At 40.9% G+C, this 19,753-nt stretch overlaps 1 long non-coding RNA gene and 1 other non-coding gene across 3 annotated transcripts in view; one reads left to right on the top strand and one right to left on the bottom strand.

Moving 5' to 3' along the window:
- Nucleotides 1-19,753, top strand: part of LOC140697127 (uncharacterized) — a 226,415-nt gene that overhangs the window by 139,969 nt on the left and 66,693 nt on the right. For both annotated transcript variants that reach the window (XR_012073955.1, XR_012073954.1), the window contains exon 4: nucleotides 16,399-16,484. This is a non-coding gene — a long non-coding RNA (uncharacterized lncRNA). The remainder of the gene's footprint in view (nucleotides 1-16,398; nucleotides 16,485-19,753) is intronic.
- TRNAA-AGC (transfer RNA alanine (anticodon AGC)) lies at nucleotides 4,771-4,842 on the bottom strand. Its single transcript has one exon. It is a non-coding gene; the product is annotated as a tRNA-Ala (tRNA).

Raw genomic sequence — 19,753 nt, 5'->3', positions numbered from 1 at the left:
TCATACATATACATGCATATAATAATTTTTATATTCTTTTTCATTATAGGTTACTACAAGATATTGAATATAGTTCTCTGTGCTATACAGAAGAAACTTGTTTATCTGTTTTATATATAGTAGTATCTGCAAATGTCGAACTCCCAATTTATCTCTTCATACCCCCGTTCCCCTCCGGTAACCATAAGTCTGTTTTCTATTTCTGTGAATCTGTTTCTGTTTTGTAAATAAGTTCATTTGTGTCTTTTCTTTTTTTTTAAGATTCCACATATGAGTGATACAGTGGATTCTTGATTGTTGGAAATTGGCCCTCTCTGTTCCAGGTTTAGACAAAGCTGGGTTTTGACCTTCCAGTTTTCCTTTTGGTAACATCCTTCAGGGCCAAGTAGGAGAGATGGTACACTGCTTATCATGACCTTAGGTCTTTGAAGCTGTCCCCCACCTCCATGCCCTGAGGTTAATATCAACAATGAAAGCAGATTTGGGAACACAATTACTCAGAATGTTATTTCAGCACAGATTCTAGGTGACTCTTGGGAGGCTAATTCTTCTAGTTTTATAGTCACAGGTCAATTGTCCCAAGTTTCTACAATTTAAAATCCTCTATGATTGACTCTCAGTAATGCTTCCCTTTTAATTTTATCTGCTTAAAAATGCTAACATTTCAGGTAGTGACATTTGTTACGAGAATTATCTGAGGGCTGATCTTGTTAGTAGACTCATCTTCTCAATATGTTGCCTTGGTTTTCATCCTGCTCGGGTAGACTCAAAGCAAAATTACTCAAAAAGGGCAGTTTCAAATTCTGTCTAAACTTCTGATCTATTACTTTGCTGGAATTTCCATCAAAATATTATGCCAGCTCCCTTCCTAACAGGCCATGTACGAAGGCTTGCTTTCTGCTCAGTTGCTTTCTTGGCCACCTGCAGGTGTGGATGAAGTGTCAGAAACAGCCACCACTCAAAAGTTCCCTTGCCTTTGCTCCCACCTGTCAGTGCAGCATCTTTGGTTCCCAGCTTCCAGCCATGTTCTCCTAAGTATCCCTGGGAGTCCCGAGAGACAGCCTCACAGGTGCTCACAGTCAAAACCCATCCGTCCTGCCAGTGCCAGTGCCATGAGCTGCCAAGCACCAGACAGGTCCTGATGCTACACTGCTGGACACCATATCAGTCATGGGATGGGGTGGGGGACTTCCACCGCCTTGCCACCTCGCCACCTCACTGGGTTCTGCAGGCTCCTTGGACACCACTGCTGCCCGCACCCTCAGCACCACCTCTTGTGGACACCTGCTGAGCACCAGTATCTCCCACTTCAGTGAAGCTGGGAAGCCCTAGAGCTTCCCGAGCTGTGAGGTATTTGGTTTTAAACGAAGGAGGAATCTTCCTTTACACACTCTGCCAAAGTGGGTCCTGAGGGTGGAGGGAAGGTGCTGCTTACAGAATTTTGAAAAATAAATAGCTCTTTCAATATTTATTCATGACCCCTAAATCCAATGAGTGGCTTGACCAGAAGACAAAATCAAATGACAGACATTATACTGCATCCAGAATTGCTTCTGCCTTGACAAAGAAAGCTTTCTTTCTTGTTAAGTCTTTCCATGCCTGGCTTCTCACTATCTCACACAAATAAGGTTCTTGTTTCATTCATCAGTTCTGCAGTGGGCTATGTCATTTTCAAGACATGGGAAGTCTGACTCAAAATTACTTAAAGGATAAGAAAAACTTCTTGCTTCACATAGGAAGAAGCCCTGAAGTTAGGCATCTTTAGGATTAGTAAGGTCAAGGACCCAGGTTCTTTCCATCTTCTTGCTCTGCCACATTGAGTGGGTCAGCTCTGTTCTCAGACAGATTCCCTCATGACTGCAAGACTGCAAGATGGTTAGGATGCTTTTAGTTACCAGACCTAGAGGAGGAAGAGGCTGCTTCCTCCTAGATACCTTTTTTTTTTCAAGCAAGGAAATCTTTCCCAGACTCCCCTCTCCCCCCACCAGCACATGTCTCTCATCTCATTAGCTAGAACTGCAGCAAATGCTCACCGAAAAGATCAGTTCCCAGCAAGGGGAATGGGATTAGCACAACTAGTTTAATGAAGTACAAGTCTCTGTGTAGTTTGTGGATTGCCCAAAGCAAATGTGAGCTAAGTAACCAACAAAGTTTGCTACTCTTGGATGTGAGCAGATCTGACTAAATTCTATGCTTCAAACCAAAGCAAACAAAATGAACAAAAAGAATGCTCAGTCTTTCCTGCGCTCGGTGGTTATAGCTAACTTATAAAGTACGGCCGGTGTCTTACTTTAGAAGAAACAGATCTTCAGGGCCTTGAAAAGAAAGCGTCCCACCTCCTGTGAGTCCCCTAAGGGTTTTAGCCCCAGGACAGGAAGCAAGGAACTCCGGAAGGTCCTGGGGGTGGTGGGTGGGGACCCGGAAGTACTCCTGGAGGCCTTGCTGAGTGAGGGCTGGGATTCCTGGGGAGGAAACAGAAGCCCGCGTGCAGGAGGAGAGGACATGCTAAGTGAACAGAGCATGAATGGGCTCTGGAGCCTGAGGTGGTTTTTAGTATTGATTTTTGGTTTATTTTCAGGAAGCACAGGGGATTCTTGTACTTGAAAGTGGCGTTTCTCATACTGAAAAACAACTTTCTAGGAAGTACTAAATACTTTTCAAGTTTTGACTCTCTCCTCACTGCCTGTGCACTTTCGCTCCAAGGAAAAGGCTCCCTTCTCCTTACCTGAAACTCTTTCTTCCAGTATTTGACCAGACTTGAGTTCTATTTTCTAGAAACTCACAGCAGAATTTTGAGAGGTGCCTGGTCTCTGAATATCCAGAATTTTGCAGTTTATCAAAAACAGGACATGCTTACATGATCAATAACTATACTGACTTGACCAGCTGGTACCCTGAGTCAGTTTTTTTCTAGTCTTCTAAGAGCTCAAGGTCAATGGTGACTATGTTATAGTCATGCTATGAGACGTAAAACAGTATGGGCTTTGATGTACAGCAAACAAACAAATGAGAAAATCAGACGCGAATCTTTGCTTTATTCTCACTGAGTGACATTTAGAATTAACTGATTCGGGGACTCAGGATTCCGCACCTGTAAAGTGAGTATTATTAATATGTACTCCTCCCCTCGCCTTCGGCATGTCCTTAGTGCTCAGCGCGTGTTGGCTCTCTTCCCTTCCCCACCAAATAAATGTTCCTGTGTCTGAACTTACAACAAGGGAAAGAACCCACTCAGTTTACTGAACACTTACAAAGAAATCCGTAAACCATAGATGTCATATATATATGAAAAAGAATATAGTTATGTATCCACATATAATGTAAATGTTAACATGGATCTTTTATGATTTATTATATCCTGAGTTTTAAGTCGTGCAGTCAGAATTTTATAGGTGAAAGAGGCTTATTCCTGCCCAAGCAGTCAGTGTGGTCTTTCTGAAACTCTGATCCTCTCATTTCCCTGTTTTAACCCTTGAACGGATTCTCATTTTGTTCAATAAAAACGGGAACCTATCTCTCTTGTTTACTGTGCTGGTAACCCCGGAACCCAGAAGAATGTCTGGTCCTTAGTAAGGCTGATATGTAATTTCCAAAGGAATGAATCCAGTCCAAACTCCCTTTGGCCATATGCAAGGCCCCTGACAGGGGTCCGGCCGCTGCCTCCCTTTCCACCTCCTCTGTGCCCACCGTCCAGCAGCCTTTTCACAAAACAGCCCTACTGAGCTAGTTGTGGTTTCAGGAAGGGTGAAGGCAGCACCCCTCCAGGCTTAGCCCATGCCCTTCTATCTGCCTGGGATGCTGCTCCACCCTCCGCGAGCTTGTGCGCTCTTTGCCTTGCTAACCCCTGTTGATGCTTAATGCCTCTGCTTTAGATGTCACTCCCCTCTGCTGTGCACCCCCCCGTCCCCCAGAAGGAACTGGTAGCCCCTCCTGTGTGCCCCCATGGCATCCCCTCTTTACCTTTTCATAGCAGTTATCACACTGTTGCAATTATCTGTAGTCTTGTTTGTCCCACTGGTCTGTAAACATGAGGGCTACGACTGTGTATTGATAACCAATCCTGAGTATTTACTGAATAAATAAGTGAATATTCTGGTTCAGCCCCTTTGTTTTCTTCTTGAGGAGACTGGGGCCAGACAGGTTAGTCGTGACCGGTCTGATGGCACCAGCACTTTGGCATCATAGAAGCTGGGCCCTGAGTGAAGTTTCTCTGCTGTCCAGTGCTTTGTTGGCTGGCTTTTTCTAATACTCAGCTAACATTGTTCTGGAAACCGTGGAATAATTGTAATTTAACATTTGAAAAATGTGATTAGGAGTGCAAATAAATAATAATCATATAATTAATTCAAAGCTCAGGTACAAAGGATTTTTTTTTAAATCCTTTATTATTTTAAATTACCCGTATCATTGTTTTCCTCCATTCTCCTGGAGCTGCTGAAAGAATGTGACATAATACTGTGCTCGCTGTCGGCGGCAGGGTTTCTGTATAACAGCCAGGATGTAACTCCATTCTGGCAAAATCTGATGTTATCGCTCAGGTTTTTGTTGCACTGAAGTTAGGACATCTTCTTCTGGGAGGATCCTAGTGGGAAAAACATCCAGATATCAAATCCCTCTCTTCAGCAGTGCCAATGAGCAGGGCTCGCAGTTAAAACGAGAACAAATTAAACCTGAGATGGTAAAGAAGGGCAGAGGCTTTGGCAGCTAACTTTTTTTTTAATTTGTGAGGCTCTCTTCATTGTGATATTTGCTTTTTGTTGTTGTTGTTAATGGAGGTACTGGGGATTGAACCCAGGGCCTCATGCATGCTAAGCATGCGCTCTACCACTGAGCTATACCCCTACCCCCTAGAGCAGAGGCTTTGAAACCCTGAAAACTCTGGTTGAATTCTAGTTTAACACTTTGCAACCATGGGCATAATCTCTCTGAGCATTTGTTTCCTAGTCTGTAAAATGGGGCCAAGTGGGAAGGTAATTTAAGGCTGAGCCTGTGTCAAGAGCCCAATCTAGTGGCTGGCTAGGGGCACTATTGCAGTCACTCTCCCAATTCAGGTATTCCTGCAGGACAAAGATCTTCACCATAGTGCCTGATCTAGAAACCTAGCAGGTGCTCAGTAATGCGCGAGGATTACTGACTGCAAAGGAGCTGTATTATCACAGCATACTACATTCTTGCCTCAAAGAAGCTGAGGTTACTCTCTCTTCCTGTCTGTTTTCTACTGGAATATGGGTTGGGGTGTGTTTACTCGTGTCTTTTAGATATTCTCTTTACATACGTAGACCTCAGAAAGAGCTGCAGTCTGATTGTGCTTGTCACAATGATAATGGAAGACAGAGATTTGTTAAAAAAAAAAAGATCAAAGAATCTCTCTCAGCGGAATATGAATTTTGCCACCTCTCCTTGCTCAGATAACTGAATTAATCTGAAAAAAAAAAAAAACCCAAAAACGAGGTCTTTCATGAAGTATCTGACACTCACTTAGGGCCTACATCCAAAGTCTTGAGTTCCATTGAACATCCATTATGGATCCATGGGGACCTTGGAAAAGTGGCTGGATTCCCTTCAGATAATTTTCTTGAGGTGTTTGGGGTGTCCCTTGGGAAAAAAGTATTAACACTCACTCATATGCTTACTGTTCCCACCTACACCACTTTCTCCTAAGGCTAACACGTACTGCTTTGTAAATGCATACTCTTAGTGTTTAATTATGTACTATCTTGAATCTGTCCTTTGGGACAAGATTTTAAGCTTCCTAAGAACAAGGACCAGGTCTTTGTTGAGGCAGTACTGGGACTTCTAAGGAGAGCAAAATATAACTGTTTATCAATTGTGTGAGTCACATCTTTTGTTTTTTAGCAACTCAAGAGCTGGGATTCTCCCCATATCACAGAGAGGGGGAAATTTATATAAACTCAAAGGCTTGAGTTGGAATTACCCTGAAAATCTTATCTTTTACCTGTTGACAAATAGCTGTTGTTCTAAGCCATTGCCCTGGCAGGATTCCTTTAGGAAATGTAGGAGGCATTATAATTTTAAGCCAAAAAATGTGAATTCTAATTTGTTTCTTCTCATTTTTAAAAATGAATGTGGAAAGGAACACTTCTGATAAGCAATGAGACAAAGGTATAATATCAGGTGAGGGAACAAGGTGCAGAAAAACCAAAATCATTTGGCAAGTGAATTGAAGCTAGCCAGAATTTCACTACATTTTAAAACCTGAGCCCACCAGAACACAAAGGGATGTGTGTCTTACTGTGTCTTTAGCAAAGGCCATTTAACACTGGGAATTTTTCCAGCAGTGTATTTCAGTAACAACAGTTCTTCTTACAACATTTGGGGCTTGCCACATTGAAAATCAATACTGCTCAGTGTCTATTGAAATTGCACATTTGTTCTCTGTAAGATGTATATAGGCTGACCATATAAATTGTCCTCCACACTAGGACTTTTTTTTAAGTGAAAAGGAAAGCCATTAATTACACCAGGAAAATTGATATAAGTTGGGACTATCCCAAGAAAACTATGATGACAGGATATGTCAATTATATGAACATAGATTTGTCTAGTTTCTTTTGAAGAATGGTTATTTTATCTATTTATATGAATGTATTCATGTAGGCTTAAAAGAATAGGTAATTAATGTATTTAACACACTATGATGATGAGATTGAACTGATTCATCTACAGACTCTCAACTAGTCCCTTTTGTCACTTGGGTCCTTTATTTGCGAGTCTGTTGCATGCCTTGGCCCACTCCAGTGCAAGCATCACACCTGGCTACTCAGAAATGGAGCCCATAATCTTGCTTGCATCAGTTTAGCCTATAACCAGTTTTAGATTCTGCTGGGCTGTATCAGTGGGTCAGATGCTAGACTACAAGATCAAAGCAAAAACACAGAGGGTTCTGGGCTTTTCTGTAAGGTCCCAGATTCTAGTCCTTTGTTTATCAGTAACTAACTGTGATTTTTGGCAAGTCACGAAACCTCTCTGTGTTTTGATTTCCTTATCTCTAAAATGGGGGGTAATGCTATCTGATGTGCAGACCTCAAAGGTTTGCTGGGAGGATCCAGTGAAGTGATGTATGGGAAGCCTTTGGAAAAGTGCTATCCATATGTGAAGTGTTATCATTATAGGAGAGAAGGGGGACGTGAGATGTGAGGGGAAAACGGGGCTTTCAACTCTAGCTGGCCTTGTAGATTAGGCTTGTGCAAACAAAGGATGGAAATAAGGCCACAGGAGAGACATTATACTCTCTTTTATGAGTAGGAGTAGGGAGGGAGAGAAACTGAGGGCAGGGAACGTAGCCAGTAAGACTCAAAGAAGATAGGTTGGGATAGCTTCTATCCGTTCTTTCATACCACTGTTGTCCCTGAGGCCCGGCAAGACTGCATCAAAAATGAACATGTTGGAGAAGAAGAAATGTTAGAAAGCTAGGTTCCAAGGCTGTGAGGGTACATTAACTCATTCCTGGTTGAGAGGGTTGGTTTTATTCTGCAGTCTAGAAGGAATCAGACCATCATACTTGCCTTTGTTCTCTTGTTGACTTTTTGTCAAGATTAAACAAAATTATTTATGTAGAAATCCTTTGTGAACTATAAATCACAAGACAAAACAATAACTTTATGGGATGAGTCTATTGATACTAGTTATTATTATAGTAAGAGTCATGTTTATTTTTCTCTTCAAAATGATTATAACTTAAAAAAAATTTATAAATTCACATGTGCTTCAAAAAGCTTAGATATACCAAAAGGTACAATGAGGGAAATAAAAACTATACATAATACTGCCGCAAGAGATAACGATTGACAATGTTTCGGTGAATAGTCTTGCCGACTTTTTGATATTTGTGTAAAATTAAAAAAAAATCAAAATAGAGTCTTCAATTTGTCATTCATTCTTTAATTTGTTCACGATTGTGTGTATATTGGCAGAGAGAATGCTAATAAGATAGACACTGGGTCCTATTTCATGTAGTGTATTCTTCCCTGGGGGAATACAGACATGTGAACAGATGACTGTAACATAACGCAGAGCATGCCATGATGGGGAAGCAACAGATGCTTTGTAGGAGCATCTTTGAGACTTGAAGACTAGAAGGAGAGGCTTCCTGGAGGAGGGAATATTTAGGTTGAGACTAGAAAGATGACTAGAGTTAACCAGACTCCTGGATACTGGGTTGTGCTACCTGGATCCTCCCTAAGGGCTGAAACACTCAATCCCCTGCTGGCAGTAGTGTTTTTTTTTTTTTTTTTAGTGTTGCCTTTTGATGGTCCTCAGTTGAGGTCTTTCCCCAGGAACTGCCCTCTGCTGAAGGAAGCTGCCTTGTGCAAGGTTATCTCTATCTCTAGGGGCAACTGGGGTCAACAGCCCATTTTTTTGCCTTCATGCAGACATCTGAAGGGCCATCTCAGTTCCAGAGCTCCTCATAAGATCAGCTGAAGCTTCAGTTGCACCTGCATTGCAGTTAAGTTTTTCCTTCTGCCCAATCCTGCTTCCCTCTGTCTTCACAGGTATTGTTCCTAAGAGCACTGCCCAGTAAAAATCCTGCACACAAAGAAACCCTCCCCACAACACAGGCAACAAGTAGTAGTGATGGGGGGGAGTGCAGGGAGGGTGTCACTAAAAGATGGAACATTGTAGTCTAAGGTCAACATCATGTCCAATGCCTGAAATCTGGCTGCTCTCTGGCTGTATTGGAGCAGTTCCTGATGCTGGTAAATAGAAAGACAGGTAAACTGTGGTCTGAGCAGTCACATCTAAGCCTAGGGAAAAGGGATGCTGGATGAGTTAAATTTTTTTTTTATAAAGTCTGCAAACTAGTGAGTAAAGTCAGAAGAGACATGATTCCAAAGATGGAGTCAAGCTCTTGTTGTCCACGTCAAAAACATGGAGAGAGTGGACCCTATCCCAAAGCCAATGGGAAGCCCTGGAAGGTTATAAATTATGGGCGAGACATGATCTGGTTTTCTAGACCAATTTGGGTGCAATACAGCATCATTCATTAAAACTCATTATCGATGATCAATGTATTTTTTATTAGAATATTGGAGTGATTCGTGGCCTCCTTCTGCACTCTACATCTTTACAGAATGAATGGGAAACCGTATGTCCCTCAGAAAAGTCATGTAATGAACACAAGGATTTTAGCAGTTTTGTGGAATTTTTGAAACTCTGAAGGGATTCAATCTAGTTCTTGAGTCTTTCTTTTTTTTTTTTTAACACCAGTCACACTGTTTAAGTATTTACTGAGCACCAGCTGCATGCCAGAATACGCTGCGCTGTTGCTGTGGAGGATCAAAGACAACAACTCCAAGAAGGAGGCCATGCCTGTCTTGTTCATTGCGCTACCACTGGAGTGCCTGGCAAGTAGTGAGAGCTCAACTAATGAATAAATGGAAGGCAGAGTTTCAGAGATACGGGTGCATGATGCATGACTTAGTCCTCATGAGCACAAAATGGGGGTAATAGTAGCTCTCATTTCCCAAGGTTGGGTAGGAAGGGGTAAGTAAGAATATGTAGGTAAAACATCTACTTCAGAGGCTTAATATATAATCAAAATTGTACTTACTCAAATAGTTCAAATATTGTTTGCTATTCTCAGTACTGATAGAAATAAACCAAGAACTTAAACAATTACAACCAAATCTCTGATATCTTTTTCTCTCTTGTCCACTTTGCCCTGTAATATCACTTCAAAAGAAACATATGATTTGTAAACTAAGTTAAAAGATTCAGTCACTCATTAATTTATTCAACAGATGTTTTTCAAGGTCATCCGAAGTGCCAGGCCTGGATTATGAAGCAGTGAACAGAACAGACACAGTCCCTGTTCTTGTGGAGCTAGATTGTAATTTAGCAGGGAGACCTTAAACAAAGAAAATCTTTGTTTGTTATTAGAGAGAATATTAATAGATGCTAAGTTAATCATAGAAAGGTAAGTCTTTTCTGAAGAAGTAACCTTCAAACTGGATACTAAGAGTAGGAGTTTCATTAAGAATAGAAGATAAAGCATTCCAGGAAGCAGGAACACCCTATGCAAAGCGCCTGTGGAAGGAAAAAAAGCCTGGGTCATTGGAAGGATGGAGGGAAATCCAGTGTGGCAGAATGAAGGGAGATGAAGCTGGAAAAGAGGCAAAGCAAATCTTGAAGGGTCCTGGTTGCCATATGGTCTTTTATCCAGACTAAAAAGGATACACAAACTGCCTGAAATGTGAGTGCTCTCTGGCTGTATCAGAGTAGTCTATGATACTTGGAAATAGGAAGACAAGTAAACTGTGGTCTGAAAAGTCACATCTAAAGCTAGAGAAAAGTAGGTTAATTTTTCCCCTCTGGTCATCACGATAAAAGAAGCATATAACAAAGGCACCTGCCTGTTTGTTGAGAGCACTTATGTATTTGCAGAAATATATTGCATATATTTTTACCTACATTTTTAACCCCTAAACAAAGTGGAACTATCAGAAAGCCTTTTTTCTCCTTATCCCTTTTCCTCTTCGATGTGATTCTTTCAAGGGAAACCATCAGTGGGAGCAGGGGACAATTCTGAATACAGATGCTGTTGCGGTTTTCCAAGAGACACAGGAGAATTTTGGGTGTCATAAGTGTTTGGGCGGTAGCTTACACACTGGATTTGCTCAGAGAGGCCTCCATTTCCCTCTCAGTGATTAGAACAACCTGTTTTCTGGAATACAGTATTTAAACAGTAAGATTGGCATTGCTGTCTTCCAGGATGGTTAAGGCTTAATTAACATTTGAAAATGCTTTGAGATCTTTGGATAAAAGTGTTCTGGAAGCATGAAGTGTTATTATCTTTGGGGTGATACAGGTCATGTGACACAGGAAGTGGCTTTGAAGGAAAGGAAAACCTTTCATCAAGCAAACTCCTTAGGGTGGTTTGAGCCTGTTTTGAGTGACTCAACATGCCCGTGTCATCTCTCCCTGGACCGTGAATGAAAGAAATAACTTGGCCTATGGCTTAGTGACCATCATTAACTGAAAGAATTTAGTAAACTTGTACGTTAAGCATACTAGAAATTATGCAGAATCCTAAAGCATTTAGCACAGTTGTCCCTTAATAAGCATCGAATAAATATTAGCTGTTATTATTACTGTTGTTCTCATCAATATAGTTTAAGACCTCTGGACTTTTTTTCTTTGGCCTTAATGCCTTTTAACCAAAGAGTTCAATATTGTTCAGTGATAAACTAACCTTACTTTCATTTTAAAGACGTGGTAAATACCAAAACAAATGTAGACTGTTGCTGTTGCGGCCCTCATGTGAGAGCTACAGTGAAGCAACTTCAGTGCCTAAGACCCTTCCTGGCAGTTATCAGAAGCTCAAAGTTGGATACTTAGTCCTTTCCTTTCCCTATAAGAAGGACTCAAAATAGAAATTGGGTTTCCTAACTTCTTTCCTGATGATTCCTTGGGGTCGTCTGTGGACAGGATTTCAAAGAGAACGCTTTAAAGTAGTTCCAATTTATTTAAGGGCAGAAGTGCAGAAAGATTTCATCCTGTTCCTTTCATTAACTTATATGTCTTCGTAATACTTCCTGGAAAAGTAGAAGTCAGGACGTGGATGGGGAGTGGAGAAAAGGAATATGGTTCACTTGAGAAAAGTTTATTTTTGAGCAATATATATGTCAAATCAAACTTGCCCGTGTGTGTTAAATTAATTTTGCCGGCTGGATGACCCGAATTTTTTTTTTAATACACACCGGACTCAAATGTGATATTTTGAACAAGGGAAAGGTGTTTTGGGAAGTGGTCCAAAAGGGAAAGAAAGAAGGAAAGGGTGCAGGTAAGAGGATATAAACCAAGGGAGAAAAGGGATGGGGCGGAAGAGAGGCCTGCCACGGGGGCCCTACCGGGACACAGCAAACCCCGCCCTGCCCCCGGGGGCATGCGGATGCGGATGTGAGGCCCGCCCCGGGGGCATGCCGGGATACTGCGTGGCCCCGCCCTGCCCCGCCCCGCCCCACCCCAGGGGTATGCCGGGATGCGGATGGAAGGCCCGCTGGAGGCATGAAGGGATGCGGCTGTGAGGCCAGCCCTGGGGGCATGCCAGGAAGGATTCCAGAGCTTCTGTCCTCTCTAGTGGGCTGGGCGGTCCCCCAGGCGCTGGTCCACAGCTCTGGGGGTCAAGCACCGAGCTGGACTAATTAGAAGCTCATTACACCAGCCCATCCCCATTAACAGGTGGACTCACGTGCAAATCCCTCAGCGCAGGAGCCTTTTCTGCTTCCCAGCCGGGAATTCCAGCCCCAGCCCTGGGGCCTGGAAACTCTGGCCTGTTAACGTGACCTCCCCGCCTGTGACCATCAGGTACAGTTTCTTTCTGGATTATTTCACATTCCAGTAAATTAGTTTTATTTGCTCCGAAACATTTTAACAAAGAAAACTCTCTGGGTAAAATAACCGGGGATAAAAGAACGCGTACTTCACCTAATCAAAAACAAATAACTAAATCTACCTTGAAAAATGAAGCCTTTCCTGTCCTGCCCTTGTCTTTTCATTTATCTTTCACTGGTGGGATTTTGAAATTACCATTCTATAGGCAGGCTGGTGAGGGCCTTCCTTGCCTTGTATTTTATACAGCTGTTGCCGACCTTGACAGAAGATCTCAAAACTTGTTAAGTATAAAGTTGGTAAATGATTCTATTGTTTGGGAGGTGGGGGTGGAGATGGGGTGGGAGCAGAGGGTTTATCTAGCCAAAAAAGAAAAAGAAAGGGGGGGGGGGAATGCACCCTAACCAGGCTCAAATTAACTGAAATGGATCAAAGTAAACAGAGACATCTAAAAGCTTTTGTGAGTTAAAAGTGGCTATCTGTTGCAGGTCTTGCCTCATTAACTGCTGATTGAAGCTCTGCTTGGCCCTCTGGGATACCTAACACCCCAGGCCTATCACCAGATGAACCCCAGTTAGGCGCTTTTGGCCTTTCTCTGTGTTGCTTTGCACAGCTCCTTGACCTCAACCTTCTTACATGTTTATCCTTCCTACCAGGCAAAGGGAGTAAAGGTTTGTCCTTGAGTCTCTTGCTGGGAATGTCACGTTTAGCCAATGAAGAATTCCCACAAAAGAGAAGTGGAAGCTTTGTATTCTGAAAGGTGGACTTGCAGCTCTGATGTTTTAAGTAAAGCCTCTGCACAAGAGTTTGTAGGGGAAAGAGTCCACGGTTTGTTTTCCCCTTGGGTGTTGGCCTCATTTCCATATGTGAATGGTGAAAGGTGACGATTAGGCCATATGCTGTAAGATACAGATATCTCTCTGCTCCCATGGTCCCAGCCCTTCAGCAGGCCATTCAGCTGGGACTGGGAGTTGAAACTGAGAGGGTTGTCTAGGGGAGGAAGAGAGAATAGTGGTGGGGGTGAGAGGGGAGGGAGAGGGAGGAGCAGGGCTCTTTGAGTAGGACCAGATAGGTCTCTGTGTAGAGTAATATTACAGCTCTTTCTCTCATAAACAAGCTGCATGCCTGCTTCTAAAGACCCATCTGGCATAGCTTTGAGAATGGCAATAATTACAAGCTGATGATGGACATGGAAAAAAAGCCCTGCTGAGTTAACTCATAAGGAAGTACAGGCCAGGACTGCAGGGAAATTACAGGCTGAAAACCTTTCTAGTTTAGGCCTTTTGGTGTTCTTAATCACAGACTTTAAATGTTGTAATAAACACTGTTGCATTTTATTGACCAACTCCCATGACAGGCAAATCTTTTTCATTTTATTTTATTTTTACCATTTGCTCTTTGGAAAGCTGCTCAGCAGTGTCTGTGTAGGCCATGACAATAGGTCTTTAGTTTTTCTGCTTATAGGAAAATTAGGAAAGTTGGGTGACTTTTATTTAGTTAAGAGAAATGTATAAATTTTCTTCTTAAATTGCTCTCTGCAGTCTATGTTCGGACAGACTCTCAGGCTCAATGCTTGGACTGTATAAGATATAGCCTGGCTGTTTCAATCAAGAAAATAGAAGAGGTTAAAAAGAAAAAACTTGGGAAGAATAATCTATGATTCTGAACTATCAAAGGGTGTTTATTATATAGAAACAAGTAAAAATCCAAGTTAAATATTGTACCGTTAGATAAATGGAATGTTAGGTTCTGACTTTGTAGGGATGATCCTCATTTCAGGGATGAATTTGATGTTGAAAGGACGATCTGATTTCTCAAAATTTTGGAGCCTGATATTTTACAAGGGGATCTCAAACGATTTAGGCCATTTTATGGAGCAGATGTTTTTAAGAAATCTTCCTAGGAGGAGGAAAACAGAAACACTGAAAATTTTCTTTCTTCTGAAATATTATTAACCTCAAAATCTATAGCTTAAATGTCATGACAAAATTAGTCTTGAATGTAGCATGTTACTAGTTGCTGTTATAATGAGATTTTTGACACCTTATGTGGAGTTTACTTCAACATATGTTACCAGTTTCCAGGAAAATAATTTGATCTTCATTTTATACATCTTCAAAGTCTAAGGTTAGAAATGGTGAATAATGGTATGAATCGGGATTTTTTTTGTGTGTGATCTAATTAACTTATACAAGTAGATCCTTGTTCAAAGATCCCTTTATGGATTTTACAGCAGAGCGTGTAAAGTGTGTTATTCTTTAAGCACTAGATCCTGCTTTTGTAACTTATTTTCAAGTCATTTCCTTCCTTGCCACAGTTTTTCATTCATGCTCCTTAAAGACCTGTGTTTTATTCTTCATGTTTTGCATACAGTCCTGGCTATCCCAGATGGATTATTTAGTTCTGTCCTTTTGCATTTGATTGCTTGTTCAAGGACATAAAGTTTGGGGTCTATGAAGTTAAAGTGATGAAATGGTTGTGGAATGGAAATTTACCAATGTAAACTAAGTTCTTGTCCTTTCATAAGCAATTACCTGAAGCTCCCTTGTCAATGAGAAATTATGTCTTTATATCTGTCTCTTTTCCTATACAGGCTGGAATTGTTCCTAACAAAAGAAGCATGAATTGGTGGAGACTATATATTAAATGCAAGACTATTTGTCTAGTTTTCATTAGGTTGCTGAGTGAAAAGCCTTAATTCGCTCTTTTCCCAAGGTACTCAGATATCCATGAAGTCCCCCTCATCTCACACTATCATTTTGCTCACCGGGCACAATCCGACTTTAAAGAATTCAACACTTACTGGTCTTTAGAGAACTGTCAGCAATGACAGCAACCAGGGACACTGACATGTCTTGTTTACAAAGGATGAGCACAACAAGACCTCTCAGATGACTTGATAAGCCTGGCAACTTCTCTCTCTAATTCTGGCCTCTCTGGGCCAGCTGCCTTTTCTTGGCCAGCTAAAGACACAAGTATCAAAACTTGATGTAAACACCAACAAGCCAGCAAACACAGCAGCAAAGATAAACTAGGGCCGCTTAAGGTTGCTTTGTAAACAGTGGAAACAGAAAGAGAAACAAGAATATCTCAGTCTCTGATTCCTTATACGCATACAGTTATCTTACATACTTCCAAGTTTGACAAATAGCAGTAATGTAAGCTCATGGGTTATTATCATGGTCTTGAATATTTAATCTTTTACTCACTTCAGCATCCCTCCATTCCTTCAGAAATACCAGCTTATGTTGTAGTTAAATTAAGTTCAGCTTCTTTTGTTGTTGTTTTAAGTATTCTGAACATACTCTTTTCTATTTAGGAAATTCTGAAATGTCTTGGAAATTGTACAAACGAACATGCTTTTCTTCATTCCTACTTTGTGAAGAGGAACTTTCTTATCAGGAGGGGGATGACCCCGGGAAGTTGAAACTCCTTTCCTCCTTTCCTTTTGCTGCCTTTTGGCATTGAACACGTGGAGGAAGAGAAGAAAGTTTCATGCAGTTATGCTGCCCTTGTGTCATTACTTTTGTTAAATGGTATATATCGTAACTGCATGGAATTTAGGAGTATTGTCTCCTTTAACTTCTTTGTAACTGATTGGAACAGTGCTTTTACCTTCTAAAGATGCTAGACTGTTCCCAGAAATGAGCTCTTCCAAGGTGCTTGGACAAGGGATTTTTATAATAGGCGTTTTTCCTCCTTGTTCCTCCTTCCTTGCAGAAATGCCGTTGTTGAAAATAATGTATGCCACAGTCAATAGAGCAAAGAGCAGTTCTTAGTTTTAGTACTTTAAAGGCCACATCAATCACAAACACTGCAGCTTGGTGTTGACAGTCACAGAAAGGGATTTAATCTTGATTATGAGGCAGAATCTTCCTGGTCTCTGCTAACAATCTGCTCAACTCTTTTTGAACCGTTCTCATAAGATACATGCCTAATTTTTACCAAATCATCTGTCTGTATTATTGGTGGCATATATTATAAGTCACTGCTTCATGTCTGTTGAGTCTCTGAACTCAAGTAAAAGTGGCTATTCCCTTTTTACAGCTGGTGAAACTGCCGTTCTTGGAACCATTTTGGTCTGTGGAACATGGTATGAATGACGTCATGAACCCAGGGCTACGTGCTTTCAGGTAAGTTTTCAACTATGCCGTTTTCTCTGAGCCTAATCTGAAGGTAGAGGCACAATTCTAACTGGGGCACTCAACTGAAGGCCTATTGGTTGAGGCTCTGTCAGTGATAAGCAGTGGAATGCAAAACTGCAAGCTCACAGCTATTTGCAATCAAAAGCACCATCTGAAAGCACTTGAAACAATAGAGCAATGTGGGTAGAAAATGATACAGAGGAAAACTGTTCTTTTCAGGTCCTTGAGCCTATGGAATTATTGAATACTGTTGATTCTGCTGGTGGCTGTGTCTCTCTGTACTGCCTTGATATGCCGGGGCAGTTTCCATCCTAAACAACTTATAGGCATTTTTTGCTATTTGACAGGCTAAATTGTCAAATATCTATGTCAAATATCTATATCTATTTAAAATATCTATATTTTCAGTTACTTGTAAATGTGGCACAAATACATTCTTTTCCATATACAAAGATTAACCTCCTCAAAAAATTATCCAAATAATTTATTCTCTCATTAAACCACCATTTGAGGAATAATTTTTCATTGATGCCAGGTACCAAATAGGTAGACATTTGTGCTCCTATGGAATACACTCTGCAGAGGTCTCTGTGTATAGATGGGACCTGCCAATGCTACTTTTAGCAAAACAGTCATGCCACCAGTAATCATCAGAAAGAGGATTTCGTGGTAATTCACGGCTCAGACAGTGATATGCCACCCAAGGGATGTACTATTGTGTTTCTAACCTTTCTTCCGAAGCTCAAGTGTACCAGCTTCCTGTTGCTTCTTTTTCAGTCTGGCTGTGACATGCAGATATTTGCTCAGTTCCAAGTTTTGTTTTTGTGTTTTTGGCTTGAGTTTGAAGAGTTATTGTGTAGTTTAAGATCCTTCTATTCCTAGCTCATCTTGAGTCCATGTGTCATTTTTAAGGCTGGGTTTCTTTCTTTCTCAAGTAAATTCATTGGCCTGCCTGCTTAGGTTTAGCACAGTTCAGGCCTCTATCTGCAGAGATACGAGACCGGGAGATCTGCTAACATGCAAAACGAAGCTAAAAGCAGTTTTTAAAATGTCTTCCTTGCACACAGGCCTGCTTTATAATAAACCAGAACAGTGCATGAATTAAGATGTTGTTGAAATGCCTGAGTGTCTCTGCCCTTTTATTACATCCAGGGTGATGAGGTCATGGCTTACTGTTTAGCTTATATGGTGCAATTAAGAGATTCATTTCTTGACGTGATTCATCTCAGGAAGAGTTGACTCAAAAGTTTTAGGGGAGAAGCAAGACTTGTATGAGAAGATGTTGGAAAATTACAGTTTTCTTTTGGAAGTTTGAGTTCATTTTTTCATTCCAGGCCAGAATAAGAACTGCAATAAGCCTGTGTCAGATTTCTTAGTAGCAGGGAATTTGATTACCTAATGCCAGTGAGGCTAAGGAGATGGTTTTAGTTCTTGGATTTTTTTTTCTCTCTTTGGAATGATGGCAAAAATGTGAACTAAATATTTGTTTTAAGACATCACTAGATCTCTGTATGTAGAGATGTTTAAATGAAGCAATATCTCAGATGTGTGTATATATAATGTAAACATTATATTTATATTATATATTTACCATACTTGTATTATGTATGTATATCACTGTTTATTGTGATGTTTATCTGTTGAGCCTTGACTTAACTGTAGCACATAAGTCCCTTCTGCTGAAAAAGAGATGATCTCTCCATTTGGTCCGGGTTGCAGTTCTCAATCAGAGTTAAACCTAACCTTTCACAAGTATGTGTGACTATAGAAATGTTGCTCTATTCTTTTATGAAAGATGTATTCCTGGCCCTCAGTTTGGGTGACATTTACTGAGGTTCCCTCCTTCCCTCTAAGTCTTCCTGGACAGTGATTTTCAACTTAGTCTTTCATCCATGGTTTAGCTTTTAGCAAAAATTCATTATTCCTATACTGGTCAGTTTCAGTGTAAGAACCATTTATGAAATGCTTGTCTTATTTAAGGCACTATGCTAGGCACACAGGACCATCTTTAGAGGGATTAACTACTATCTCGATCCTTTAGGAGATGGAAAATTCTGCAGTACTGAATACAAGTCACATTGGGACAAACATTGTAACAAAGGAGTAAATGAAGTATTCTATGTGCTCTGGAGAGGAAGCAGGTTATTTTGCTTTGAAATCAGTTAAGTCTTCTTAAAGGTGTGACATTTGAATTAGCCTTTAGAGGAGAAGCAAGATTTGAATAGATGAAGCTAGAGGACAAATACAAAGTTCTAAAAGTGTGAAAGCCCATGACATGATACAAGAAAGGTGACGAGTCTGTTCTGGGTAGAGCATTAGCTATGTGTGAAGAGAGAATGGCAAGTAAATTTTAAAGTATAGAACAGTTTCAACTTATTAGTGGCCTTGAATTCTATGCTAAGAAATTTGGATTTTATTCTTGAAAAATCCTAGAAATGTAGTAAAAGTTTTTGGACTGAGATGGTGTGCCGTGATTATAACTGTACCTCAGAAGGTAACTGTTGGGGAAAAGAAAGATGACTTGGGGCAGAGAGAAAACAAGTGGTGAGGGGCACCCACGGGGGGCTATTACAATAATCCCCATATAGATGTCATGACATAGGGCAGTGACAGTAGAAGCAGAAGTGAGATTGTAATGCAGGAGACATTCTGAATCTAGGATCGGATGTGGTAGGGTATGCAAATGACTCTGAAGTTTCCACTTCAGGGGATTGGGAAATGGAGAAACCATGGAGATAAGAAAATTTAAGAGAAGGTTTGATGGAGAAAACAATAAGTGCCTAAATTGATACTTTTAAAATACACTTTGATTATATACATCATTTCTTTCTGGTTTTGAAGACAGGATTGTTACAGCTATTTGTTCGAGATTCTATTATTAGAATTACACCCTATTTTGCTTTTGTTTTAGGACCTTGATACTTCCTGACTCCTCAAAGGAGGAGTAGAAAAGGTATATTTTCTATCACTTCTGAACATATTTCTGTTTTAACCGCATGTCAAGGTATTTCCCAAGATTATCTTGAGCCTTACTCAAGATAAGCTCTGACCTAACTCCCCTTCCTCCGGCCATACTCTTGAGGAGGAGGCAATTTGAAATCCTTACTAATGCATATAGGATTCTCAAGTTAGACAGAACTGGCCTTTATAAGGCTAGAATTGGAGCCAAAATGGATTCTTGGATCATGTATCTCCTGCCGGTTACAAAGCTGCCAGATTCCATCCCAGTGGGTGGAAATGGACACCAGCCTCCGAGG

Source organism: Vicugna pacos, chromosome 6, assembly GCF_048564905.1.
Source record: "Vicugna pacos chromosome 6, VicPac4, whole genome shotgun sequence".
Taxonomy (NCBI): domain Eukaryota; kingdom Metazoa; phylum Chordata; class Mammalia; order Artiodactyla; family Camelidae; genus Vicugna; species Vicugna pacos.
The sequence above is the reverse complement of the archived record's forward strand: the minus strand, read 5'-3'. Positions and strand labels throughout refer to the sequence as shown.